This window comes from Bos grunniens, chromosome 11 (genome assembly GCF_055505025.1).
Source record: "Bos grunniens cultivar Pamir isolate PY7600 chromosome 11, Bosgru_T2T1.0, whole genome shotgun sequence".
Lineage (NCBI taxonomy): Eukaryota > Metazoa > Chordata > Mammalia > Artiodactyla > Bovidae > Bos > Bos grunniens.
In genome coordinates, this window is record NC_141175.1 from 17,379,264 (window position 1) to 17,406,987 (window position 27,724).

The 27,724-nt window shown below is 43.1% G+C and overlaps 1 long non-coding RNA gene across 5 annotated transcripts; it reads right to left on the bottom strand.

Annotated features, from left to right (window-relative positions):
- On the bottom strand, positions 1 to 27,309 carry LOC147362662 (uncharacterized). Of its 5 annotated transcripts, none has more exons than XR_015135747.1 (3): positions 26,399 to 27,308; positions 23,897 to 24,144; positions 1 to 187 (listed from the first exon to the last, which is right to left on the bottom strand). It is a non-coding gene; the product is annotated as an uncharacterized LOC147362662 (long non-coding RNA). The 5 variants fall into 5 exon arrangements; XR_015135746.1 differs by lacking the exon at positions 1 to 187 and adding an exon at positions 23,496 to 23,674 and having other exon boundaries at positions 26,357 to 27,309; XR_015135745.1 differs by lacking the exon at positions 1 to 187 and adding an exon at positions 23,496 to 23,674 and having other exon boundaries at positions 26,399 to 27,304.
- Between the last annotated feature and the right edge of the window lie 415 nt (positions 27,310 to 27,724).

Consider the following 27,724-nt stretch of genomic DNA (forward strand, 5'->3'; position numbering starts at 1 on the left):
TTTACAAACAGTATCTGTCCACACATACTGGAAATGAAAGGGGAAAAAAAAAATAACAAAGACTAAAGCAAATCCAGCTCTGGTTCCTCACCACAGGAACTTGGAGAAGCGAAGTGTTGAGGACCCAGTCTCCAAAGCACAGGAGGGGTGAGGCCTTCAGATCAGACAGCCTGAAGTCCAGAGGAAGCTGCAGGAAAGACAGGGGCTGAGAAGGACTGGGGGGCACTCTGGACGAAGGAGGCCTTCTCAGGATCGCCTGGTGGGGAAGGAAGCTGAGGATGGCAGTTGCTATTCAGAAAAGTCCATCCAGGATAAAAATCTACCAGCAGCCAAGGGAATCTTCCTTTCCCTGGCTCTTCCAACCACATCTTTTGAAAAGCGTTCTTTGCCCTATTGTGGGCCTGAAGTGAGTGCCCAGATGTGTGTGGAGATCAGGTTACCCTCCCAGCCCCCAGCCCACACCCGCCCCCCACCGGAAAAGTGACACCGGAGGCAGTTTGGAAAAAAAAAATGCATGAATGATTTCGTGATTTCACATTTGTGTCTCTAGGGCGCTGCCTACTCGTTTGTTAAAAAGAATCTTACGTTTTTATAAAAACAGAAGCCCACCTCCAAAAAAAAGAAAAACCCCAAAATCCCTTCAATGTAGCCTTCTTGTTTTCAAACAGAGGTAGGAGTATGCTGCCAAATTAAACTAGGAACTTTTGTAAAATTTGATCTTGATGAATAATAGCGAGCAAACAAGAGAGACAGAGAGAGATATTCATTTCAATAGAAGTCACCATGGCCCCTGAGATGGGAGTAATCCCACTATTTTGTTATGGGATTAGATGTGGAATCACGGTTGTGCTTCACTGAGTGTTTTCGAGTATCATGGTTCTCATTTTTACTACCTGCTCTTATCAATTAAGAAGTCTTATAATGCTTTCTACATTTTTCTATCATGCTGTCACTTTATTTCAGTGAATTTTGCATATCCCTGGAACTGTCTAGCCAAGGGAATATACTTCAGATTACACACACAAGTAGGGCCCCAGTGTCTCTGACCCCCAGAAATACAGACAGAAGTGTGCTAACAAAGAGTGCCTTATACTGGCTTGTCCCTCTCACCAGAGGATGGAGTTAATGAATCCAAGGTCAGGAGATCAATCACCATATGAGCCACTTAAGCCGAGGCTGGAGCAGAGCTGTGTCCCCAGCCAAAGCTGCACCCTGTCACAGTCATCTTGTAAATGTCAGCCACCAGCCACAAGTGCAACTAGAAATGAAAACAGGGCTCGTTCCAAATAGCTTCTAACCAACAACTAACTGCAAAATAGTTCTGAAATAAAACCATTGTCATCAAACTCCCAGTGATAAGAGGTGTCCGTCTTTAAAGTATCTGTGTAGACATTTCTTCACTCTCTTTTAAATATTATTTATCACAACTGCCCTTAAGGAGGTAAGTTAGGTGTTATTACTTCATTTTAGAGATGAGAAGTCTGAGATAAAAATATTACTTTAGGGACTTCTCTGGTGGTGCAGTGGATGGAAGTCCACCTGCCAATGCAGAGGACACTGGATCAATCCCTGGGCTGGGAAGATTCCTCGTGCCTTGGAGCACAAGGCTAGTGCACCACAACTCCTGAGCCTGCGTGCATAGAGCCCTTGCTTCACAGCAAGAGAAGGCGCTGCGAGGAGAAGCCTGTGCATTGCAGCTAGAGAGTAGCCCCTTGGTGCCACTAGAGAAAGCTTGCTTGCAGCAACAAAGACCCAGCCCAGCCAAAAATCAACAAATTATATTTTTAAGATGTTACTATAATGATAAGCTTTAGAGTCAGGACTCCTTCAAATGCCAGTAAATATTTTCCAGAAATGAATGTTTTAGCGACAAAGCAAAGGTAGAATTTGTGCATAAATGGTGAACCTTTCTTTCTGGTTTTATCAAAAGGCAGGTGTGGTATTATCACAGAAGGTAAGAGCAGAGTATGTTTGGGATAGGCCCTGGGGTCATGGAGACTGTCAGTCATTTGGGTGGGCGGGCTGTGAAAAATTTCACTTGGAGGTGAAATAGCCCTTTGACAGTCTCTAGTCTCCTTGAGACCTAGAATTTTAACTCTTGGCCAATTAAAAAAAAAATCAACTTTCATCTCAGTCTCTGCAAACATTCACCCAGTGTTTGTACTTATCTAGGAGACTTAAGGGCTTCCCTGATGGCTCAGTGGTAAAGAATCCACCTGCAATGCAGTCAGGAAGATCACTTGGAGAAGGATGGAAACCCCACTCCAATATTCTTGCCTGGAGAATCCCATGGACAGAGCAGCCTCACTGGCTACAGTCCATGGGGCCTCAAAGAGTCAGACATGACTTATCAACTAACATGCACACACACACACAGGAGACTTAAAGCAAGCTCACTGAGTGCCAGCTGATCAGACACTCTTCACAATGCATCAGTCTGCTTGATTGTTGGTGTTTAGTTGTTCAGTTGTGTCTTTTTGTGACCCCATGGACTGCAGCACAACAGGCTTCCCTGTCCTCCACCATCTCCCAGAGCTGGCTCAAACTCATGTCCGTTGAGTTGGTGATGCCATCCAACCATCTCATCATCTGTCATCCCCTTCTCCTCCTGCTTTCAATATTTCCCAGCATCAGGATGTTTTCTAATGAGTCCACTCAGTTTGATAGGTATCCTTGAAAAAGGGTTTGACTCCGGTTACTCTAATTCTCTATCGATCAAGGAAACTTTCCATTCTCACATGTGTTTTTAAGCAGTATTTTTATACAGAGAGCTTATAGGCTCAACGGTCAACATAAATGAACTTCTCATTTGCATTATCTGTATTTAGCTCACATAGAATGCTTTCTGTCAGTAAGGTACCAGGATAGATGTTTTTACATACACGAATGCTAAGACCCACCTTTTGAGACCCCAAAGCCTTTGAGGTTCTGCATCAAAGATAAGACAAGGGAGATGAGCATGCCTCCCCAAAGCTGACTGGACTGGAACACCTGCTGATTCACCCAAGGGATCACACCAACACATTTGGGTCCACATTTCTACAAGTCCCCAGAATGCCCTCTCCCTTTGCTGCGCTTCACATCCCTCTCCCATGCACAGTCCTCTCCTTTTGCAGTAACAACTCCCATCCCGTGGTTGCCATGACAAACAGATGAGGCACTGTTAAGAAAGATGAGAGCTGAGACCTTCACTTCTATTTCAATTTTGCAGTTTATTTTTACTCTTGAGTTCTTAGTATTTTACGACCTGCTTCATTTGTCCATGAACTCCAAATGATTTCCAGAAGGATCTGGACTTTATCAGATATGTAAGTAACAAAGGTCCTCCTTTGTCTTCCCTCTTACTTGGCAGTGGTGATCAAAGTACCAGCATCACGGGATCTGTGAGCCAATTATGACAGAGTGATCCAAAAGTAGTCGAAGACAAAGGAGCCACATATTTACCACCACTGACTTCATGTGAAGTGAAGTCACTCAGTCGTGTCCAACTCTTTGCAACCCCGTGGACTATAAAGTCCATGGAATTCTCCAGACCAGAATACTAGAGCGGGTGGCCTTTCCCTTCTCCAGGGGATCTTCCCAACCTAGGGATCGGATCCAGGTCTCCTACATTACAGGCGGATTCTTTACCAGCTGAGCCACAAGGAAAGCTCAAGAATACTGGAGTGGGTAGCCTATCCCTTCTCTAGCAGATCTTCCCGACCCAGGAATTGAACCAGGGTCTCCTGTATTGCAAGCAGATTCTTTACCAAATGTTATCAGGAAAACTGGCCTTATGAAGGGTTGTAAAAATGTTTAATAATGGAGAAACAATTAAGATCACCAATGTGAGTCAATGAAGACTCAGTTCCAACCAAAAGCACTTTGCATGTTTGAACATGTCCACTCCATTAATAGGATAAAATAGCAACCACGTGGCAAGGTAGGTTCTATCATATCCTCCTTACAGCTAAGAAGTTGCAGTTCAGAGCCATCACATTACTTGCTCAGGACTGTTTCAGGTGGTAAACAGTAGACACAGACTTCCAGACCCAGAGTTTGCCACACTTCAAGGCATTCCCCAGGCTTCAACAATATTCTTCTCCATAGATTAATACTTTACGTTTGCTGCAAGGTGGTCTTTTGCCAGCCTGAATGGCATGAGCAAGACTTGCTGCTGTGAAGCCATCCCTGGGGATACCCCTGCCATGCAGAGCTGTGATATCACTCTCCTAGTCTGAGCTTCTCTAAGTGCAACCAGGAAGGACCCTGAGCCTTGCACATTTTATGCCAAGTGAAAAGTGGTTCTCACGCTTGCTGCACATTGGAAACACCTGCTAGGATCTAAAAATACTGACTCCTTGATCCCTCACCTCTTAAATTCGCATTTAATTGGTATGGAGTGTAGGTTGGGCACCAGGCTCTTTAAAAGCTCCCCAGATAATTATAGTATGAAGCAAAGTTGCAGAACCACAGCTCTGAAGGTTTCAAGGCAGGTTAGATTCTATAATAATTTTCTCTAAACCCTGTAGAGCACTAGAATCATCTGGACAACCTGGTAAAATGCACATTCCCCGGTCCGTTCTATGATGCTGATTCAGCAAGTCTGGGATGGAAACTCACTGGGTCCCATGTATTAATAGCTCGTTGATGGCTGGTGATCTTTGGCTCCTGAAGTGTGGACAGAGTAGAAAAATGGCTTACTTCAGACTCTAAGAATCAACTGACCTCTACTAACTACCATGACTTTCAAGTAGGTTTATTTCAAAACTCAGTAACAATTATACATGCTTCCCTGGTGGCTCAGAGAGTAAAGAATCTCCCTGCAATGCAGGAGACCCAGGTTCAATCCCTGGGTCAAAAAGATTCCCTGACGAAAGGAATGGCTACCCACTCCAGTATTCTTGCCTGGAGAACTCCACGGACATAGGAGCCTGGCAGGCTACAATCCATGTGACCGCAAAGAGTCGGACATAACTGAGTGACTGAGCAACTAACACTTACTTATCACAGTTTGGCAGATCTCTTAGAGAGAAGAACACATTGATGCCCACCAGCCCATTTGAAGAGAAGCATTCTATATTGGCAGCTGTCAGGCTATGACGTGTGGTTCATCCAACCCTGGGAAGGGCACAGAATCCACATCACTGCTCAGAAACTGCTTTTTCTCCAAAATACTTGCTAATTTCTTTTCCCCTCAATTTCTTCTTTATTTTAATTATTTTGACAGGAAGACTTGAGCTATTAGGTTGATGCAAAAATTTTGGCAAACTCATTATCTGCTAACAGCATCTTCCTAAACAAGAATCACTGGCTGGATTGAGAATAAAATGTCATTGGAAACTTGAAAGAACTTGGACAATTAGGAAGGTCTATCATCAGCTTCCGCTTTCTTTGCATCATTTGTTTTTAATTTTTGGAACCACCTGTGTCCTCCCCTTTCTACCTAATACTTCTCCCCTAGGAGCCCAGGGTTAAATTAGCTTACTTCTCTCATCAAATCAAAGCCTACTCCACAGAAAGTACCCAAAATCCATTAGATCCTTGATATGAAATCTTGAGAATAACTTAAAATGCTACTGTCTTAGTGAAGGTCACATTTATACCAGATTTACAAAAAGATATGCAAGAAAGTAGAATAGAAGTTGAATATTTATTCTACAGCAGCATGTACTATGTGGGGAACTCGAGGAAGAAGAGTATGACATGGCCCTGATGTTAAAAAGCTTCCAATTCTGCAGGAGATGAATATCAAGCCTGTGAAAGTCCTGTGGTGACTTGAACAGCAAAAGCTTTAGGAGCTGTTGGGCTTCATCAGCCACACCCCTTGTTTGTTACGCCTTTGTAAACTGTTGGGTCCACACCGCCTCTGGTCCTTTAATCCAGATGAGCTACTTTCTCTCCGTCTAGCACTCAGCAGTGAACACGTCAAGCTATGGTTACCTGAAAGCTGGCTAGGATCTTGGATCTGTTCTCACTTCAACTTTTCCCTACTTACTCAGATATTTGGATTCAAACCCTAACCCAGTCCTGGATCCTATGGACTTAATGTAATATTTGGTACTCCTGTTCCTTACCCTTTGACTCCAACTAACCCCTCATGACTCTGCAGGGAATCCTTCTGTGTCTCCTCCCCTTCTGTCCTCCCCAGTACTTCCTACAGTACCTGGTCACACAACTTACAGAAATGGGCAGATTAGAAGAGCTCCTGCTTGGGAATTGCTTAGCAAGGCGAGACTGACACTTTTTACAGAGTCTAATTATAGGATTTTCTCATTCTCAACTCAACTCGTAACAGAGGATTATAATGACTATCCTCGAGGAGGCTATTCATATCTGGAGAACCTCGGTTCTAAGGTAGATCTCATGGCCAATAAGGAAACATCAGATTTAAGTGACTTCTGCCAAAACCATACTACAGATTTTCCTTGAAAATCTACATATGTTGTCATCTTATTGCTTTCTTTTAGATTCAGGACTCTGAGGCTGTATTACTATATCTTATACCTTAGGAATAGGATGACAACTGTAAAGAAAATTACAGCTAAAATTAAAATATTTGCTGAGCTATGAGAGGTGTTATGGGTTCCCTCACCTGTACCACAAAGTCATATGCTGAAGGCCTTACTTCAGTGTGCTGGTGTTTGGAGAAGGAGACTTTGGGAAATAATGAGGTTCAGAGGAAACCATCAGACTGGAGTCCTCATGATGGGACTGGTTTTCTTATAAGAAGAGACACAGGAAAACGTGCTCTGTTTACCCTTCCCCCAGTTCCATCTGCGAGTGTGTGCACGTGCGTGTGTGCATGCATGGAAACACAGCGGAAAGGCTACATGAGGACAAAACAAGAAAGTGGCCATCTGCAAGCCAAAAAGAGAGTCCTCATCAGGAATGAATAGACTGGCACTTATAATCTTGGACTTCCCAGCTTTTAGAACTGTGAAAAATCAGTTTCCACTGTGTCGGCCACCTATGGAATGGTGTTTTGTTCAGGCAGTTCAGTCACTCAGTTGTGTCCGACTCTTTGCAACCCCATGGACTGCAGCACGCCAGGCTTCTCTGTCCATCACCAACTCCCAGAGCTTAATCAAACTCATACCCATTGAGTTGGTGATGCCATCCAATCATCTCATCTTCTGTCATCCCCTTATCCTCCTGCCTTCAATCTTTTCCAGCATCAGGGTCTTTTCAAATGAGTCTCTTCTTCACCTCAGGTGGCCAAAGTATTGGAGTTTCAGCTTCAGCATCAGCCCTTCCAATGAATATTCAGGACTAATTTCCTTTAGGATGGACTGGTTGGATCTCCTTGCAGATCCAGCCACCGCTTATCTAGTTGCACTGAAGTGAACCTCCATCCATAGTTCTTCTTCATAGTTCTTTTTCGATGATCCAATGGATGTTGGCAATTTGATCTCTGGTTCCTCTGCCTTATCTAAATCCAGCTTGAACATCTGGAAGTTCACGGTTCATGTACTGTTGAAGCCTGGCTTGGAGAATTTTGAGCATTACTTTGTTAGCATGTGAGATGACCACAATTGTGCAGTAGTTTGAACATTCTTTGGCACTGCCATTCTTTGGGATTGGAATGAAAACTGACCTTTTCCAGTCCTGTGGCCGCTGCTGAGTTTTCCAAATTTGCTGGCATATTGAGTGCAGTGCTTTCACAGCATCATCTTTTAGGATTTTAAATAGCTCTACTGGAATTCTATCACCTCCATTAACTTTGTTCATAGTGATGCTTCCTAAGGCCCACTTGACTTCACATTCTAGGATGTCTAGCCATAGGTGAGTGATCACACCATCGTGATTATCTGGTCGTGCTGGAGTAGCAGCTGCACAGCGCCGGAGGGGCTGTGAGGAGATACCCCACATCCAAGGGCATAGGAGAAGCCTCAGCAATATGGTAGGAATGCGAAATCACATTTAGAATCGAACCCCATACCCGCAGAGACACTCAGAGGGCCCAAACAAACCTTGTACACACCAGGACCCAGAGACCCCACAGAGACTGAGACAGAACTGTGTTTGAGTGTTTCCTGTGGAGGTACGGGTCAGCAGTGCCTGCCACAGGGGCAGGGGCTCTGGGTGCAGCAGACCTGGGTATGGCATAAGCCCTTTTGGAGGAGGTCACCATTAACCTACCATAGAACCGCCAGAACTTACACAGGGAAATAGACTCTAGTTGGGCACAAACAGAACCTTGTGCACACCAGGACCCAGGAGGAAGGAGCAGTGACCCCACAAGAGGCTGACCCAGACTTGCCTGGGAGTGTCCAGGAGTCTCCGTCAGAGGTGTGGGTTGGCAGTGGCCTGATGCAGGGTGTAGAAATGGGTGAATGGGACCTTTTGAAGGAGGTCACCATTATCTTCATTACCTTCACTATAGCTTGGCCCCAGGTAAATAACAGGGAGGGAACACAGCCCCTGCCCCACCATCAATAGAAAATTGGATTAAAGATTTACTGAGCATGGCCCCGCCCATCAGAACAAGACCCAGTTTCCCCGTCAGTCTCTCCCATTAGGAAGCCTCCATAAGCCTCTTATCCTTCTCCATCAGAGGGCAGACAGACTGAAAACCACAATCACAGAAAACTAACCAATCTGATCACATGGACCACAGCCTTGATTAACTCAATGAAACTATGAGCCATGTCATATAGGGCCATCCAAGAAGGATGGGTCATTGTGGAGAGCTCTGACAAAACATGGTCCACTGGAGAAGGGAATGGCAAACCACTTCAGTGTTCTTGCTTGAGAGCCCCATGAACAGTGTGAAAAGGCAAAAAGATAGGACACTGAAAGATGAATTCCCCAGGTCGGTAGGTGCCCAATATGCTACTGGAGATCAGTGGAGAAATAACTCCAGAAAGAATGAGAAGAGGGAGCCAAAGCAAAAACAACATCCAGTTGTGGATGTGACTGGAGATGGAAGTAAAGTCCGATACTGTAAAGAGCAATATTGCACAGGAACCTGGAATGTTAGGTCCATTGAATCAAGGCAAATTGAAAGTGGTCAAACAGCAGAGGGCAAGAGTGAACATCGACATTTTAGGAATCAGCGAACTAAAATGGACTAGAATGGGTGAATTTAACTTAGATGACCATTGTATCTACTATTGTGGGCAAGAATCCCTCAACAAAAGAGTCTGAAATGCAGTACTTGGATGCAATCTCAAAAACGACAGAATGATCTCTGTTTGTTTCCAAGGCAAACCATTCAATATCACAGTAATTCAAGTCTATGCCCTGACCAGTAATCCTGAAGAAGCTGAATTTGAATGGTTCTATGAAGACCTACAAGATCTTCTAGAACTAACACCCAAAAAAAGATGCCCATTTTATTATAGGGGACGAATGCAAAAGTAGGAAGTCAAGAAACACCTGGAGTAACAGGCAAATTTGGCTTTGGAGTACAGAATGAAGCAGGTCAAAGGCTAATATAGTTTTGCCAAGAGAATGCACTGGTCATAGCAAATACCCTCTTCCGACAACACAAGAGAAGACTCTACACATGGACATCACCAGACGGCCAACACTGAAATTGGATTGATTATATTCTTTGTGGCCAAAAATGGAGAAGCACTATACAGTCAGCAAAAACAAGACCAGGAGCTGGCTGTGGCTCAGATTATGAACTCCTTATTGCCAAATTCAGATTTAAATTGAAGAAAGTAGGGAAAATCACTAAACCATTTAGGTGTTTTGTTACAGGAGCCTTAACTGACTAGCATTAAAGGTGAGAAGTTGTTGTTCAGTGGCTCAGTCATGTCTGAATTTCTGTGACCCCATGGACTGCAGCATGCCAGGCTCCCCTGTCCAGTATCTCCTAGAGTTTGCTCAAACTCATGTCCATGGAGTCAGTGCTGCTATCCAACCATCTCATCCTCTGTCACCCCCTTTCCCTCCAGCACTCAATCTTTCCCAGCGTCAGAGTCTTTTCCAATAAGTTGGTTCTTCACATCCGGTGGCCAAAGGATTAGAGCTTCAGCTACAGCATCAGTACTTCCAATGAATACCCAGGATTGATTTCCTTTAGAATTAACTGGCTTGATCGCCTTGCAGTCCAAGGCACTCTCAGGAGTCTTCTCCAACACCATAGTTTGAACAAATCAATTCTTTGTCACTCATCCTTCTTTATGGTCCAACTCTCATATCCATACATGACTACTGGAAAAGTAACGGCTTTCCTGTCCTTTATGACAGGTCTGACTTGATTTTCAGTATCCCCACTTATTGGAATTACGTAATAATAAAGTAAAGCAATGTCAAAGAATGCTCAAACTACCACACAATTGCACTCATCTCACACACTGATAAAGTAATACTCAAAATTCTCCAAGCCAGACTTCAGCAATACATGAACCGTGAACTTCCAGATACTCAAGCTGGTTTGAGGAAAGGCAGAGGAACCAGAGATCAAATCAACAACATCCACTGGATCATCAAAAAAACAAGAGAGTTCCAGAAAAACATCTACTTCTGCTTTGTTGACTATGCCAAAGACTTTGACTGTGTGGATCACAACAAACTGTGGAAAATTCTTCAAGAGATGGGAATACCAGACCGCCTGACCTGCCTCTTGAGAAACCTGTATGCAGGTCAGGAAGCAACAGTTAGAACTGGACGTGGAACAACAGACTGGTTCCAAATAGGAAAAGGAGTACATCAAGGCTGTATGTTGTCACCCTGCTTATTTAACTTATATTCAGACTACATCATGAGAAATGCTGGGCTGGATGAAGTACAAGCTGGAATCAAGATTGCCTGGAGAAATATCAATAACCTCAGATATGCAGATGACACCACCCTTATGGCAGAAAGTAAAAAAGAACTAAAGAGCCTCTTGATGAAAGTGAAAGAGGAGAGTGAAAATGTTGGCTTAAAGCTCAACATTCAGAAAACTAAGATCATGGCATCCGGTCCCATCACTTCATAGCAAATAGATGGGGAAACAGTGGGAACAGTGCTGACTTTATTTTTCTGGGCTCCAAAACCACTGCAGATGGTGACTGCAGCCATGAAATTAAAAGACACTCCTTGAAAGGAAAATTATGACCAACCTAGACAGCATATTAAAAAGCAGAGACATTACTTTGTCAAGAAAGGTCCATCTAGTCAAGTCTATGGTTTTTCCAGTAGTCACGTATGGATGTGAGAGTTGGACTATAAAGAAAGCTGAGTGCCGAAGAATTGATGCTTTTGAACTGTGGTGTTGGAGAAGACTCTTGAGAGTCCCTTGGACTGCAAGGAGATCCAACCAGTCCATCCTAAAGGAGATCAGTCCTGGGTGTTCATTGGAAGGACTGATGTTGAAGCTGAAACTCCAATACTTTCGCCACCTGATGTGAAGAGCTGACTCATTGGAAAAGACTCTGATGCTGGGAAAGATTGAGGGCAGGAGGAGAAGGGGAAAACAGAGGATGAGATGGTTGGATGGCATCACCAACTCAATGGACATGAGTTTGGGTGAACTCCAGGAGTTGGTGATGCACAGCGAGGCCTGGTGTACTGGGGTTCATGGGGTTGCGAAGAGTTGGACACGACTGAGTGACTGAACTGAACTGAACTGAATGATAGAACCTTTGCTTGTTCATTTGATTTAGAGTATTTCTTACTTGGGAACCAATGGATCTCTGCTCAGTCATGTTTCACTGCGTTCATTCATCACCTGTCCTTAATGAAAAAGAAATTTAAGTTAAGTGAGTGGTGAGATGGATTAAATTATTCTCTAGAGTTTTGGAGGGTGTTTCATGCTCCCTGGATGGTATATAAATGCCTGAACATTTGTATACAAATTGAGCAAACATGCAAATCAGTAATCTGAGACTAAAGAGATACAGAAATGATCTTGGAAATTGCATTTAAGAAAAAAAATGACAGTATCAAGTTGATAGACACAAAAGAACTTTGATGAAAGCAGCTGTTAAATTGTTAATTTAACATAAAGATGGAGCTGATGATTCAAAAATGATCAACTAGGCTGAAGATATTCTGTACTCTGAATAGCATAGACTGAGCAGCTTTCAGCCTTACCCTCTGCTGTAATTGGGGGTTTCATTCTATCTGCATTAGCAGAACTGTTAATAAATCACACAAGCAAGAAATGAGGAATTGAAAATCTCCAGGTGTTTGATGATGCCCCAAATATCCTCCCCACATGTTCCATAGGAGTCATGTGAGTTCATAAAATGACTTGATGATCACTCACTCAGGATACAGTCTTGTTTACTTGCACAGGATCAATTAAAACATAGGTTACGATCATTATAACCATTCCTCTAGCCTAACCCTCAGGAGTTTCTTAAATCCTTTGCATATGTTAGATATCTGGTCATTACTTCTCTGACCCTTCTGTTTTATTATAAAACTTACATACACACACATACACACCCATAATTTTGCCACAGAGATGGAGATTTGAGCTGTTAGTAGAATGGTTAAGGACCTAGTTAAGAGAGATGTGCTTGTGTGAGCTCCACATTTCCTGGAGAAGCTATTATTTAAAAGGCTTTGCTTAGTGTCATTACTGAGAAAGGATGAGGTGAAGACATGATTAGAATATAGACTCAAGCCTTGGCACCTGGCAGTAGCTGAGTAACTGGGCATCAGAAGTGAAATGGCTTGTCAGAGCCAATCTTATATAGCAAGTATAGTCTTCTATGAGATAATCTGCTAGACAGAGGGCCTGGGGACACTTAAGACCTAGGTCTTGAGCTCTTGGGGGACTTTGCCCTGATGTCTGATGTGTCTCAGTATCAGAGGAACAGAACATTGAAAGAACAGAGGTGAGTCAGTCCTCATACACAGGAGGCCTGACCGTGGGGAGGATGCCCTTTGTTCTTATCCAACATCATGTTGATGGTAAACCTTCCTTTTCTTATTCCAATCTACTTCTAAATAGAGGCAATGTAACTCTGTATTATAATTGTATTTTCCAATGGGTTTTATTGACTACTCTGCAAATGACCAGGAAATGAAAAAACTCTTGATATGTCTCAAAAAATGTGAAGATACATAAGCCAGTCTTCTTGACAAGATGATCTGTACACAATGCTTTCTACCCAAGAAGGAACATCATGCGGGTATTAGCATAGGGCTCTTTCTGCCTTTGAACAGAGAAGGCAACTGCCAAATGCTTTGCTCTGAGAAAAGATCAGTCCCACCTGTATATAGATATTCCCACCAAGATGTCGATTTCAGTGTAGATTTTTTTCCTTTTAAAATAATCCTAAGTGTTACAATAGATGCAGGAAGGAAGGAGGTTGTCCCCCAAGGACCCTCTACATTAACCAGAGATAAGAGGGGGAGTCCTCGCATCATTGCAGGGCATAGTTTGGGGGCAGAGCACATATACACACCTCTGTACACATTTCCAAATGTACCTGACTCAGCGAGCCCCTTCTCCTGGTGTCGTGACGTTTATGCAACAACAGATGAAAGGCACACATATTTTAACCCTAAAAACATCTTTCCAGGTAGTTTTATAAAGAAGTAAAGAAGAGTATAAAGAAGTCTTCTGGGATCCAGGATTCAGGGGCAAACTGCTAGTTTTATCTTCTTAAACCTCAGTACTCTCAGCTTCTCATTTTATAATGAGGACAATAATCAGCCTGTGTTATGAAATGATTGTGATGATTAGATAATGTATTTAAAGTTGCTAAGTAAGTATCCTCCCCTGCAAAAAAAAAAAAAGAAAAGAAAAAAATCTAGCTGTTACTATCTATCTGTCCATCTATCTGTCTGTCTTCCTGTTGGACTATCTATCTATATCTGTCAACCTATTTGAGGGAAAGATATAAAATCCCCTTACAAGTTGCAAGAATAAGATCATGGTAACTAAGCGGAGAAAAGCTTGGATTTCTGTTACAAAGCATTTTTTACTTAATGTGAACATGTGCTTTTGAACTAGTCAAATATGTATGAATAGTATTCCCAGCATTTAGTAGAAAAATCGGGTTAGAGCAATAGCTGTGATGGTTCTGTTTATTTTTAGCTACACAAATCATCTCAGAGGACTACATCCAATTTTGGTGTTGACTTATTAATATATATTTGGCAGAGATATACAGGAGCATGCTCAAAGAAGAACAACCAGGATAATTAAATTTTAAATCAAGATATGAAGAAATGGGTGGTGAGGATAAGGGCATAAAAATATTCAGATGCATAATATAATTATCTTCAAGAATTTGTTAGCCTGACAAGGGAGAATGGTTAGACATACTGTAAATGGTTTCATGTCATAAATGATCTGCTGGAAGATAAAAGAGCAGAAATGATCTCAAAATGGAGAGAGCATTTCTAATAGTTGGAATATTCACATAATACAAGATGCCTTGAAAGATGTGAAAATCGCTGTCATTCTATTCAACAAAAACTTGTCAGATGCATTGTATTTCTCATGGCACCCATTCAGCCACAGTAAGGATTCAAGAAATCTATGTTCCTGTCCTTGGGAGGTTTATAGTCTTGTAGCCAAAATGAGAACTGTATAATTATATGATTCGGCAGAACACGTTACATGATGTGAGCAAGGTAGGAAGACAGTGTTGAAGGAGAATGTTTCTATTGTATTCATTAAAATGGTAGGTCTCTCTCCCTATTCCCCAGAAGAAAAGTCTCTGAAGTTTAGATGATTTAAAATGTTTTATTTGGTATAGAAATAGGCAAATGCTGAAGTCAGATGTAAGAATAAGACATAACAATAAGAATAGAAGATAAGTATTTTTTTATTCTACATTGTTCATTATGTATTCTCAAAGAATGCCTTTTAAAGGATGTAATTAGGAGTAATGAGGTGCAAAATTTCATGTACAAAAATGATCTTGTTCAGGGCATTTCAGGCAGTGCAACTGAAAAAAAAAAAAGACTTTTAACTCTCGATTAACTCGGTATCAATATTACATACCCTTGACTCCTCTTTATATTCAGTTCCAGTGGAGTTTAAGAAAATCAGGAATTTAAATAATTCTGCTATCCCTTTGATTACAATTATTTGATTGTTTTGTTTTGTTTTTTTTAGTATAAGAATATTGTAGTGAGTTGCCATTTCCTTCTCCAGGGGAATCTTCCCAACTCAGGGATCGAACCCACAGCTCCTGCATCAAGCAGTGGCCAAATCTTATCAAAATCTCAAATAATCACGACTTTGAATAATCCAACACCTCTTGTTTGATACTTACTGATCAGTCACCTTCTTAGCCACATTTATCAAGTTCAAGAGCTTGGACAGAGTAAGTGCTCATCACAGAAACCCTTTCTTCCTCACTGCCATCATGGAGGGAGTTTCCCCAAGAGCTGCAGAGCCCTGAGAGTGGGCCAGCTCTCAGACACGGATAGTTCCAGCACTGTGTTTGCAAGATACGCTTCGCAATTTTAACCTTGCACCTTCTGCCAATGAAAAACTCAATATCCCCAAACTTAAATCAGTATGCATTCATTTTAAGCATTACAAGGAAAAAGGTGGCAGAGTAACACAGCATTATAAACCTAGGAAAGGGGGAAATATTGGAATTATCTTATTAAGTTTGGTCTCTATCGTGACACAAATCCAATAAAAATCCAGGTGATCCTTACTTTGACGTTCATTTCAAAAAACACTTTACTGAATGTTTTCAATGTGCCAGGACTTGCCAGGCAACAGAAAAACTCCCACAAATGCTTCCAGACTATGGGAGAAACAGATGAGTACCTGGATGGCCCCTCCATAGGATGGTATCGGGGATTGTATAGGGTGGTGTGGCTCCTCTCTGATGGGTCTCTAAATTCCTTGGGACATGCAAGGCAAAGCTTCCCAAAGGAGGTCACACTTATACTAGCTTGCATTGGGGGAGGAGGAGAGTTAGCAAGATTTAAGAATAAAAAATACATTATAAGGAGGAAGGACAAGTCCAGCAACTCTGTTATTCCACTTTGTTGCTGTTCAATCGCTAAGCCACATGCTAAGTCAATTGCTACTCTTTGTCACTCCATAGACTGCAGCATACCAGGCTTCCCTGTCCTACATTGTCTCCTGGAGTTTGCTCAGATTCATGTCCACTGAGTCAGTAGTACTACTGAACCTCAGCCACCCCCTTCTCCTCCTGCCCTCAATCTTTCCCAGCATCACGGTCTTTTCCAATGACTCGGCTCTTTCCATCAGGTGGCCAAAGTATTGGAGCTATATTCTGTATATATGGGGGCCTATTCAATCATAGGCTATAGCAATTTACGACTCAGAATGTACCTCTGCAAAAGCCACTGCGTACTCAGAGCTAAGCCCCATCTGTGTCTGGTAGAATGCCCAGTTACGTGTTGTAACAAGGGGGGAGGGTCCTTCATTACTCAGGTGCAGCCTGATAGTCATTTCACGCTTTTGTTCAGGGAAGAACACATGGAACAACTGAGACGTAAGAAATGCATTTTATACTTAGAATGCTCCTTTATGACCAGAGTAGAATATGTGCGGAAATGCTGAGAAGAGATGAAGAAGCCAAGAAGAAATGAAGTCGTGAAAGTGTTGTGGACTAAGGATTCGAACTTCATTACAAAAGCTATGGTGCACTCAGGAGGGAGGCACATAGATGAATAACGTTACATTGCTGATAAAAAAAATAATAAAAAAATAGCGATTTGAATTTTATTCCAAAAGCTATGGTGCACTCAGGAGGGAGGCATGTAGATGAATAACATTACATTGCTGATAAAAATACATTTGCCTTAACTTATAAGCTAAGGCAAAACCATGGAGACAGTAAAAAGACCAGTGGCTGCTGTTTGTTTGTTTTTGTGGAGGGGGAATGGATGAATAAGTAGAGCACAGAGGATTCTTAGGTCATTGGAAATACTCTCTCTCATCTGGAAAAGGTCAGTTTTCATTCCAATCCCAAAGAAAGGCAATGCCAAAGAATGCTCAAGCTACCAAACAATTGCACTCATCTCACATTCTAGTAAAGTAATGCTCAAAATCCTCCAAGTCAGGCTTCAAGTATGTGAACCGTGAACTTACAGATGTTCAAGCTGGATTTAGAAAAGGCAGAGGAACCAGAGATCAAATTGACAATATCCACTGGATCATCAAAAAAGCAAGAGAGTTCCAGGAAAACATCTACTTCTGCTTTATTGACTATGCCAAAGCCTTTGTGTGGATCACAACAAACTATGGAAAATTCCGAAAGACATGGGAATACCAGGCTACCTGACCTGCTTCCTGAGAAATCTGTATGTAGGTCAAAAAGCAATAGTTAGAACTGGACATGGAACAACAGACTGGTTCCAAATCAGGAAAGGAGTACGTCAAGGCTGTATATTGTCACCCTGCTTATTTAACTTATATGCAGACTACATCATGAGAAACACTGGGCTGGATGAAGCACAAGCTGGAATCAAGATTGCCGGGAGAAATGTCAATAACCTCAGATATGCATATGACACCACCCTTATGGCAGAAAGTGAAGAGGAACTAAAGAGCCTCTTGATGAAAGTGAAAGAGGAGAGTGAAAACATTGGCTTAAAACTCAGCATTCAGAAAACTAAGATCATGGCATCTGGTCCCATCACTTCATGGCAAATACATGGGGAAATAGTGGAAACAGTGACAGACTTTATTTTTTGGGGCTCCAAAATCACTGCAAATGGTGATTGCAGCCATGAAATTAAAAGACACTTGCTCCTTAGAAGAAAAGTTATGGCCAAACTAGACAGCATATTAAAAAGCAGAGACATTACTTTGCCAACAAAGGTCCATCTAGTCAAAGCTATGGTTTTCCCTGTAGTCATGTGTGGATGTGAGAGCTGGACCATAAAGAATGCTGAGTGCGAAGAATTGATGTTTTTGAACTGTGGTGTTAGACAAGACTCCTGAGAGTCCCTTGGACTGCAAGGAGATCCAACCAGTCCATCCTAAAGGAAATTAGTCCTGAATATTCATTGGAAGGACTTATGTTGAAGCTGAAGCTTCAATATTTTGTCCAACTGATGAAAAGAACTGACTCATTGGAAAAGACCCTGATGGTGGGAAAGATTGAAGGCAGGAGGAGAAGGGGATGACAGAGGATTAGATGGCTGGATGGCATCACAACTCAACGGACATGAGTTTGAGTAAACTCTCGGTGTTGGCAATGGACAGGGAGGCCTGGTATGCTTCAGTTCATGGGGTTCCAAAGAGTCAGACATGACTGAGCTACTGAACTAAACTGAACTGATACCATAATGGTGGATACATGTCATTAATCATTTGTTCAAACTCATAGAATGACTCTAAGAGTGAGCCCTAAGGTAAACTATAGACTGAGTGATAATGAAGTGCCAGTATAGGTTCCAGTACAGCTATGTTTTTTCCAGTAGTCATGTACGGATGTGAGAGTTGGACCATAAAGAAGGCTGAGAGCCAAAGAATTGATGCTTTCAAATTGCAGTGCTGGAGAAGACTTGTGAGAGTTCCTTGGACTGCAAGATCAAACCAATCAAGCCTAAAAGAAATCAACCCTGAATATTCCTGGGAAGGACCAATGCTGAAGCTGAAACTCCAGTAGTTTGGTCACCTGATGTGAAGAGCCAACTCATTGGAAAAGACCCTGATGCTGGGAAAGATTGAAGGCAGGAAGAGAAGGTGGGCGGCAGAGGATGAGATGTTGGATGGCATCACTGACTCAGTGGACATGAGTTTGATCAAACTCCTGGAGATAATGAAGGACACTGAAGCCTGAAAAGCTCACCTGCCATGAGCGTCAGCTTTTCAGGCACTGAAGCAATTGTGGCACACACAGGTTTATAATAAAATATGTCTACGCTGAAAAAGAAGGAAGTGCACAACCAACTTGTCTGTGCTCACCACTGGCTGAGCTGTGCCTGGCCTGCCATGGGCTGAGGCTCTAGAGAGTGGAGGATGAGTGTGAAATCATAGTGACCTCAGATCCCAGGGAACTAGACTCACACGAGGTGTAGGTCCATACAGACAGGAGCCACATACCCAGGCTGGAGGGGCATGGAACCCACTGGTGTCTGAGACGGACAGAGACCTGGAGCGGGCACCTTTTCAATGTCTTGTTCTCTTCTCTCATTTCCAAGTTCAGCAACATGAACTTGACTTCCAGATCTGGGCTCAAACAAAGTCTGCTGTACTCTGACTGTGGCATTTTGCAAATTATTTAACCTCTCTGAAGTTCAGTCAGTCCCCTGACTGGGGAGACAGAGAGGAGAAAATTCTTTTTCAAAGTGTTGATGCAAAGTAAGATAGAGAATATAAAGATCTTAGTGCACTTAGCGCAGCGTCTGGACTATTTCAGGGGATCCATAAATTTTAGTTTCTATTTCTCTACCCCTCCCTCTTTCATGAGAACTGGGAACAGAAAAAGTGCAGGTTTTAGCATTAGAATCTATGCTTTTATGAGGGTTTTTTTTTGGTCTATTCTCAGAGAGAGAGATTAAATCTAAAGTATAGTTCTCCTATACTATGCATTCCTAGAAAATAAAACAGGAAAAAAAGCACAATTTTCTCTTCACAGATAACCAAGGGGGAAATACCCAGCTAGCTCTCATCTCTAGGAAGACAATAGGTAGATCCATGATTGCCTGGAGTAGTCTGGGCTGCAGTGGGGTCCTCTCTGATAACCCACTGTCCCCTTATAAGCCATCATTTGTCTTCAGAATGCTGCATCGTGTGGAAAAATGACTACATTTCTGGGATTTCAAAGAAAAATTCAACAGACACACTCCTGGGTATATGGCAGCATTTTAAAGGAAAACCACACTTGCTTAAGTTAAGGCACTGTTTAAAAAGTATTAATCGATTTACATTAATTTGTGTATTTCATGTACTTACCGAAATTTTGGTCCTGTCGCCTGATATCATCTCCTTGGTTGTTCCTTTTAACTGTATAAACTCTTCAGTTTTAATATTCATTTCCTATTTTGTATGAATTTAATATTACAAACCCTACTAAAGGGTGAATATACAAACACATGTATCATTTACATTTATGATTGAATTTTGGGGAATAACATGCATTATCTTTATTCCCTGGATATCTGGAAGAAGAAAAAGTGGAGTGACCTATTTTGTGAATATACACAATGTTTTATTCCTTACTGTAAACAATGTTAAAAATAAGTGCCTATTTTTTAAAATATTGTTTGTTCAATGAAAAAAGTGCAATAAAATGAAAGGCCAAATATCTACAGAAACCAATAGTATCTGAAGACAAAGCATGTTAAGTATACAAAGACTATAGACCTCATACAGGTGCCAAATTCTTCTAGAAATAGTGCACTGCATACACCTCTCAAGACCCCAAGTATCACTACTTTCTCAACATCCACTTCTATTATTTCTACTAGAAAACATCAGAGCTGTCTCAGTAAGAACTCTGGGTAAAGCTAAAGGTATTTCCCACTATACACTCTGCTTTTCATCTCATATAGATTTCCAGGAACACAAAAATGTTCATGTGAACTCTGTGAATTTCAAGTGCTGTGGTTGGTAGCTATTGTGAAAGTGTTGCTCAGAGGTATCTGACCCTTTGCAACCTCATAGACTATACCCTGTCAGCCTCCTCTGTCCATGAGGATTCTTTAAGCAAGAATACCGGAGAAGATTGCCATTTCCTTCTCCAGGGGATCTTCCTGATCCAGGGATTGAAATTGCATCTCTTACATCTCCTGCATTGGCAGGCAGGTTCTTTACCACTAGAGCCATCTGGGAAGCCCAATACGGACACTAGTAGGCATAAAACGAGAGATTAGAAAATTGAGGAAGATGCTCTGGGACTCAATAGACCAAGTTACGAAAGTTAACCTAGACACGAGGCTTTCTAAAAGGTAAAATCACTGCCTCATGGAGGATGAATACGATAAAACAGAATAAATTTCATTGCTGCTGTTCAGTTGCTCAGTCATGTCTGAATCTTTGCAACTCCATGGACTGCAGCATGCCAGGCTTCCCTGTCCTTCACTATCTCCCTGAGTTTACTCAAACTTATGTCCACTGAGTCAGTGATGCCGTCCAACCATCTCATCTTCTGTCACCTCCTTCTCCCCCTGTCCTCAATCTTCCTCAGCCTCAGGGTCTTTTCCAATGAGTTGGATCTTCGCATTAGGTGGCCAAAGTGTTGGCGCTTCAGCTTCAGCATCAGTCCTTCCAATGAATATTCAGGGTTGATTTCCTTTAGGATGGACTGGTTGGATCTCCTTGCAGTCCAAGGGACTCTCAAGAGTCTTCTCCAAAACCACAGTTAGAAAGTATCAATTCTTCAGCTCTTAACCTTCTTTATGGTCTAACTCCTACATCCATACATGGCTACTGGAAAAACCATAGCTTGGACTATATCGACTTTTGTTGGCAAACTGATGTCTCTGCTTTTTAATACGCTGTCTAGGTTGGTCATAGATTTTCTTCCAAGGAGAAAGCATTAATTTCACGGCTGAAGTCACAGTCCACAGTGATTTTGGAGCCCAAGAAAATAAAGTCTGTCACTGTTTCCACTTTTTCCCTATCCATTTGCTATGAAGTGATGGGACCAGAGGCCATGATCTTCGTTTTTTGAATGTTGAGTTTTAAGCCAGCTTTTTCACTCTCCTCTTTCACCTTCATCAAGAGGCTCTTTAAATTTTAGAACAAGTTAAATTAATTAAAATTAAATTGAATCCCCAGTGGCTGTCTCCAGGTCCCAGAATTCCAAGGAGGAGAAGTTCCTGTTCCAGCCACAGGGTGGCGCATGGGGTTTGCATGCGGGCCCCAGAGGTCGCAGCAACAGGGTTGGCCCATGAAGCTGGCTGTTGACTGGAAATTCAAGAAAGGCCTCAGCAAATTTCAGAGAGTGAGTAAACCAAACAGGAAAACAGGAACCCCACTGCTCTGCAAAGCAGCGCTGAGATTTAGAAGACCTAAGCACTTTACATTGGGGGTTTCAGATGCTTAGGGAGGAATCGTTTCAAGGGAAAGTTAGGGAGGGCGCTGGTGGCCAGGAAGTGAGCCGGTCTCAGATTTGTGCTGTGTTTCAAGAGACAAAGCTGAAACCAACTAGTTCTAACTTTACTGTTAAAATAATCATAATAGTGAGCAAATCTGTTTTTTTTTTAATTCTTTAAAACTTCATGGAAGAAGAGATTGAATCTTGATTACATGCCGTATTTTCCCCAAGGATTACATAGTAATCAGTGCACAACAGAAGTCTGATTAGTATTTGTGCTTGAATGAAAATAGCACTTGAAACACTAATGAAAAAGAAATAATGGAAAATGTATAATTTTAGTTGCCTCGGGCTGACCTAAGATGTAATTAAAAAAAAAGTCTAAATTTTGACCTAAGGTAGACCTGGGTTCAAATCCATACTTGGTCACATATTTTGGCTTTGGACCAGCTACCTGGCGACTCTGACCTGGTGACTCTGGCGACTCAGTGTTTACTTAGCTTTAGAATGAGGGCTAGGGACTTCCCAGGTAGTCCAGTGGTTAAGACTTCACCTTCCAAGGCAGGGAGTGTGGGTTCAACCTGGGACTAAGATCCCACATGCCTTATGGCCAAAAAACCAAAACATAAAACAGAAACAATATTACAGCACATTCAATAAAGATTTTTAAAATAGTCCATATCAAAATAAAACCTTAAAAAAGAAAGAATGATTGGAGGATGTAATAATGCTTCTAACTCAAGGTTGATGCAAAGATTAAAGAAAAGAAGAAGTAACACACTTAGCAGAGAGTAAGTGCTCAAGACTCGTTGTGCTTCGTCGCTCGGTGGTGTCCCAGTCTTTCCTATCCCGTGGACTGTAGCCCACCAGGCTCCTCTGTCCATGGGGATTCTCCAGGCAAGAATACTGGAGTGGATTGCCATGCCCTCCTCCAGGGGGTCTTCCCAACCCAGGGATCAAACCTAGGTCTCCCGCTTTGCAGGCAGATTCTTTACCATCTGAGCCACTAGGGAAGTCCCAAGACTCATTAGCTACCTCTTTTGCAAAATTCTATCTGATAAATGCATTCAGTGGTGCCGAACAACCAATTTTGACTTTGAGGACAGAGCCATGCAAAATTGCTCTGTGACCTGAAAATAAATTTCCAGATGGTGGGAGCTGCTGTAGCATATGCTTGGGTCATCTGGCATGTTCCCATCATGCCCCTGACACATGAGTGCCTCTTTCCTGTGCCTCTGACAAGCCCTGGAAGTTGGATTCACACGTGTTTCAGAGTAAGTGTTCCCTGAGCACGATGGAGTTGGGACAGTATGAAAAATCATGGTGTCCCAGCAATTTGCAAAGAGTTAACCTGACCCTATCTCACACAAAGCCTCCTTTTACCTCAAGCCAGAGTGAGATGATCAGACCTGTCAAAAGTGTAAATGTTGAGAGTCTGATATGAATAAAATATAACTTTGATGGCTTCCATCTCATACAATACTACCTTCAAGAATTTAGAGGCTCCTGCATAATGTATCATCTTTCAAGTATAAGTGATCACTAATAATATGCCTTTGTTATTTATTAACATTTATGTCCACCACAGTTCTCTCATGTAAATAATATAACAGATTGTCCAACTACATATTTAATAGTTTGGGTATTTATTACTAATAACTGCGCATATATAACTTGATGCTCAGTGAGGAATGAAGATGAATGAATAATCAGCCCAGGGAATGTCTTATGGATGGAACGTGCATTTGGTATTTCAGGCGAGATGTCCAGGCAAGATCAAGGCTGGATTTTGTTTTTCCAGAACAGAACTAAAAGACAAAGCATGGCTTATTTAAGAGTCATAACCGGCTCTGAAATACACAGGGACACTATTAAGACAAAATGTGGACTTCTGTTCATCAGTGCCAGGCAGCGGTCATTCATTCATTCATTCATTCAGGAAATGCTTATTTGTTATGAGTGAGGCACTAAGAATATAATAATAGCCAAAACATTTATAGTCACCAGGAAATGCTGAACAAAATACTCACACAACTGCAATGAGGGTACTGAAGAGGGTGTTCAGCGGGACGATGGGAGATCTTTTTAAGGAAGTGACAAGTGGGCTGAGATTTGAAGGATGGCTGGAGATTAACTCATCAAAGGAATGTTCCAGGCCTGGGGCTGAACACAGTGTTCTTCATTTTTATGAGGGGGATGCAGACAGACTTGCTCAAGCTTTATATCCATCACTTATCAGCGCTGTTAGATTTTCTAATGTACGTGGCCTCTTCCACATCTGTAGAACAAGGAACACGGTTTCAGTCTTAAAGGACATGAGTCGGCTTTATAGAAAATAGGGCATGTATTTTTGCCAAATATAGTGCCTGGCACATAGTAGGTCATCAGTGGTTTCTTAATTCTTTTTCTTCCTAACTTCTACTTACCTACTCCTCACCCCCACTCCCTACCATCCTCCTCCACACCAGCTTCTCCCGTACATTTTCTAAGGGAGAGGATATAGATTTTTCTCCTAGCTCTGTTTTACTGGGGTTTCAGATTAACCTGAGAAAAGACTTGGTAAAAAACAAAATTTCTTGAGATAAAGGAGAGAATTCACTGGTGTGAATGACAATGCCTTTTGGAAGTTCACTTCCGCAGATGTGAATACACACTTTGCGTGATTGGTGATGGGGTCTGACGGCTGTACTTCATTTTAGAGCAGGGGAGATCCATGCCAAGCCAGAGGGAATTTTCTCATCAGCTGTCTTCTCCAGGCCATCCATCACCTAAGTGGCTCTCACAGGTTTCCAAGGGGCTGGCAGAGGCGTCTAAACAGCACCAGCCTCCGATCAGGGATACTGGGCGCCTGGTCCCTCCATCTGCCTTTTTGGTTCAGCACTAGGTCTTCCCAGGTGGGGCTAGAGGTAAAGAACCTGCCTGCCAATGCAGGAGGCATAATAGACTCAGATTCAATCCCTGGGTCAGGAAGATCCCCTGGAGGAGGACATGGCAACCCACTCTAGTGTTCTTGCCTGGAGAATCCCATGGGCAGAGGAGCTTGATGGCCTACAGTCTATGGGATTGCAAAAAGTCAGACAAAACTGAAGCGACTTGGCATGCACACACTAGGTCTGCTTGCTGGCTGGAGTAAGATCATTCTCAATGATAGCATCTCAGTGATTCAGCATGATCAGATCTGCACACACCCATATCTCAGTGGTAGACAGCAGGGTCACTTCCCGAAGCCCCCCTCCCAGGCTCTGAGAGTGACAGCTGAGCTTTCTCCCCATTGGGCCCCTCCCCACCTCTCCCCAGACAGCCCCCAGCCCGCTCAGCCATGCCAGGTGGACACCATTAAGCCTTCTGGTGAAGAGCCCAGCAGCACCCAAGCTGAGAAGAGAGGCTTGGAGGATGCTTTGGCGATGAGCCAGGTCCTCCACACATTCAAGAGAACCCAGAAACTCCCAAAAGAACCAAGAATAAGTCTCTGAAAAGACAAAACACAGAGCAGAGTGAGCCTGGGTTCTTCTGCCTTTGGTTTGATGGAGAAGGACATCTGCTGGCAGGAAGACAAGTTCTGCAGGAAAGAGCTCCCTTCTTGGTTTCGAATGCAGCAAACCGCAGCTTGTTGCCCAGCTGGAAGGCCAGCCTTTGACCTGAAAGGAGAGCCAGAGGGCGCTTTGGATGGTGCAGTGTTCAGGCTGGTCTCCAACCTGATGTAGGAAATTACATAAGTAATATATATAAATATATATGGGAAATTATAAAGAAAATATGTGCGTGCGTGTGTGCTAAGTCACTTCAGTTGTGTCCAACTCTTTGTGACTGTATGGACTGTAACCCACCAGGCTCCTCTGTCCATGGGATTGTCCAGGTAAGAATACTGGAGTGGGTTGCCATGCCCTCCTCCAGGGGATCTTCCCGACCCAGGGACTGAACCCGAGTCTCTTATGACTCCTACATTGGCAGGTGATTTTTAGCAGTGGTGCCACCTGGGAAGTCCATCGACTGTAACCAGCTTTGAAAACACTAATAAAAGCAAAGAATGGTATGACTGTGACTTGCCCCAGGAGCTGTCCGAGGTTGATTTCCAGATTTCATCCTCATGACAGTCCACCCAGGTCACTGATACTGGTATCCCCAAATTGTGGCTGAAGAAACTGAGACAGAGAAATTGGGTCGTTTGCTGAAGGTCGCCAAGCAAGCACACGGGGGAGGTGGGAATGAAACCCAGACTTGAACACCGCTCTCCCCTGACCCTTGCCCTCATCCTAGGCCTGTGAGGTGCAGGCAGAAGGGACAGTTGGGGGTCTGGGGACCCAGGGAGCCTGTGGAACACAGAAGCAAAGTAGAAGACGGGGTTCTGGATCAGACAAGGGGATTAAAGAGCTTTCAAAATAAAATCTATAAATAGCCCTCCTATAATTAGGTTTAAAAATAATTCCTGTTTCAACCCAGGTTTGTTTAAGTGCCAATAGCTGCGAGAGAGAGGGGCCCCAGGTCCTCACGCTGTCCTCTGTGCCCCATCAAGAGGAAGCGAGGAGGGAGACCTCGGGCTCTGTCCAGCGCTGTCCTTCTGGCCAGAGTGCTCTCTCCCCGGCAGTCCCAGGCGGCTCCGTCTTACTCTGTGCTCACGTTGCCCCGCCTGCTGGTGCGTCTTCACATGGGCCCCCCACCCACATCGTACCCCTGGAACAGCAGCGGGAAGGCAAAGCTTGTCCGCTGCTCTCCCCAGCTGCGGGAGCCGGGAGCACCAGGCTGGAGCCGCGGCTTCGGGAAGGCAGGCAGCTGCGGAAACCGCAGGCAGCTGGCGCCGCGGCTCAGCCCCGCCTCATGAGGACTCGCCGTTCTTTCTGATCCGCAGCGGTCCAGGAGGAGAAGGACCCGGAGAAGAGAGGGCAGAAGCAACGCCTCCCCAGATCCCCGGCCCTCCTCAGCCCAGCCCGGTCTAAGGAAGCCCTCCGTGGGGGCTTCAGAGACGCCCCGGTTCAATGACTTCAGAGCCCAGTCACTGTGAAGCGATGGACCAGCACTGCTATTTTAGCAGGCCAAGGTCATGGCCTTAGTTATAGGTGCTCTTTGGAAATTCAGCAAAAACCATCGTTACCAGGCTGCTCCCAGGAAACAGACAATTCCCACGGACAGCTAACAGAGAAGCAGTTTTCTTATAGGATTTTCTGCACAAAAGTATAAAATGATTATCCTTCATCCTAAACCAGCTCCCCACCTGCATCTTTGCCGGGTCATGAGAACAGCCTTCTGCTTTGGGACTTCTTATTTTTATATATTACTAATTACACTGTCAGCACATCCCCAAATGAACAGCACCTGGGAGCATCCAGAGATTTACAACTAGCTTCCATTTAGCTTTCAAGAACGGAGATTCTTAACCACTGAAGGCTGAGCTTAATCTTCTTCTGAAGTTTACACCATGAAAAAATACAAGAATACATCCACAGTGTTGCTATCAGCAATATTTACCTTGCTAAACCCTAATTTCAAGAGAAAATAACAGTACTAGGAAAAAAATCAATAAACTAACCCAGGTAGACTTTATTTTTGCAGAATTGCAGAAAGAAACATAAAATGCAAATTCTCAAAATCATGTCTAACTGCAACAGTGATGGTGGTGGTGTATATGACATTGATTATTTTTTATATTTCAGCTGCAAGAAGCTGCCTGAACCCTCAGGTACGTGTGTCATCCACCTCTGGGACAATGGCATAGGTGAGGAATCTAAGAAGGCTATTTAAACTTGGGAGTCTTCAGAACACAGATGGCATAGGCAGCAAAGAGCCTGGGTAAGATCACTGGGTAAATCTGGATAAAACAGATTATACTCAGAGTCTCTTCCCATCTTCATTCTCATTGCTCT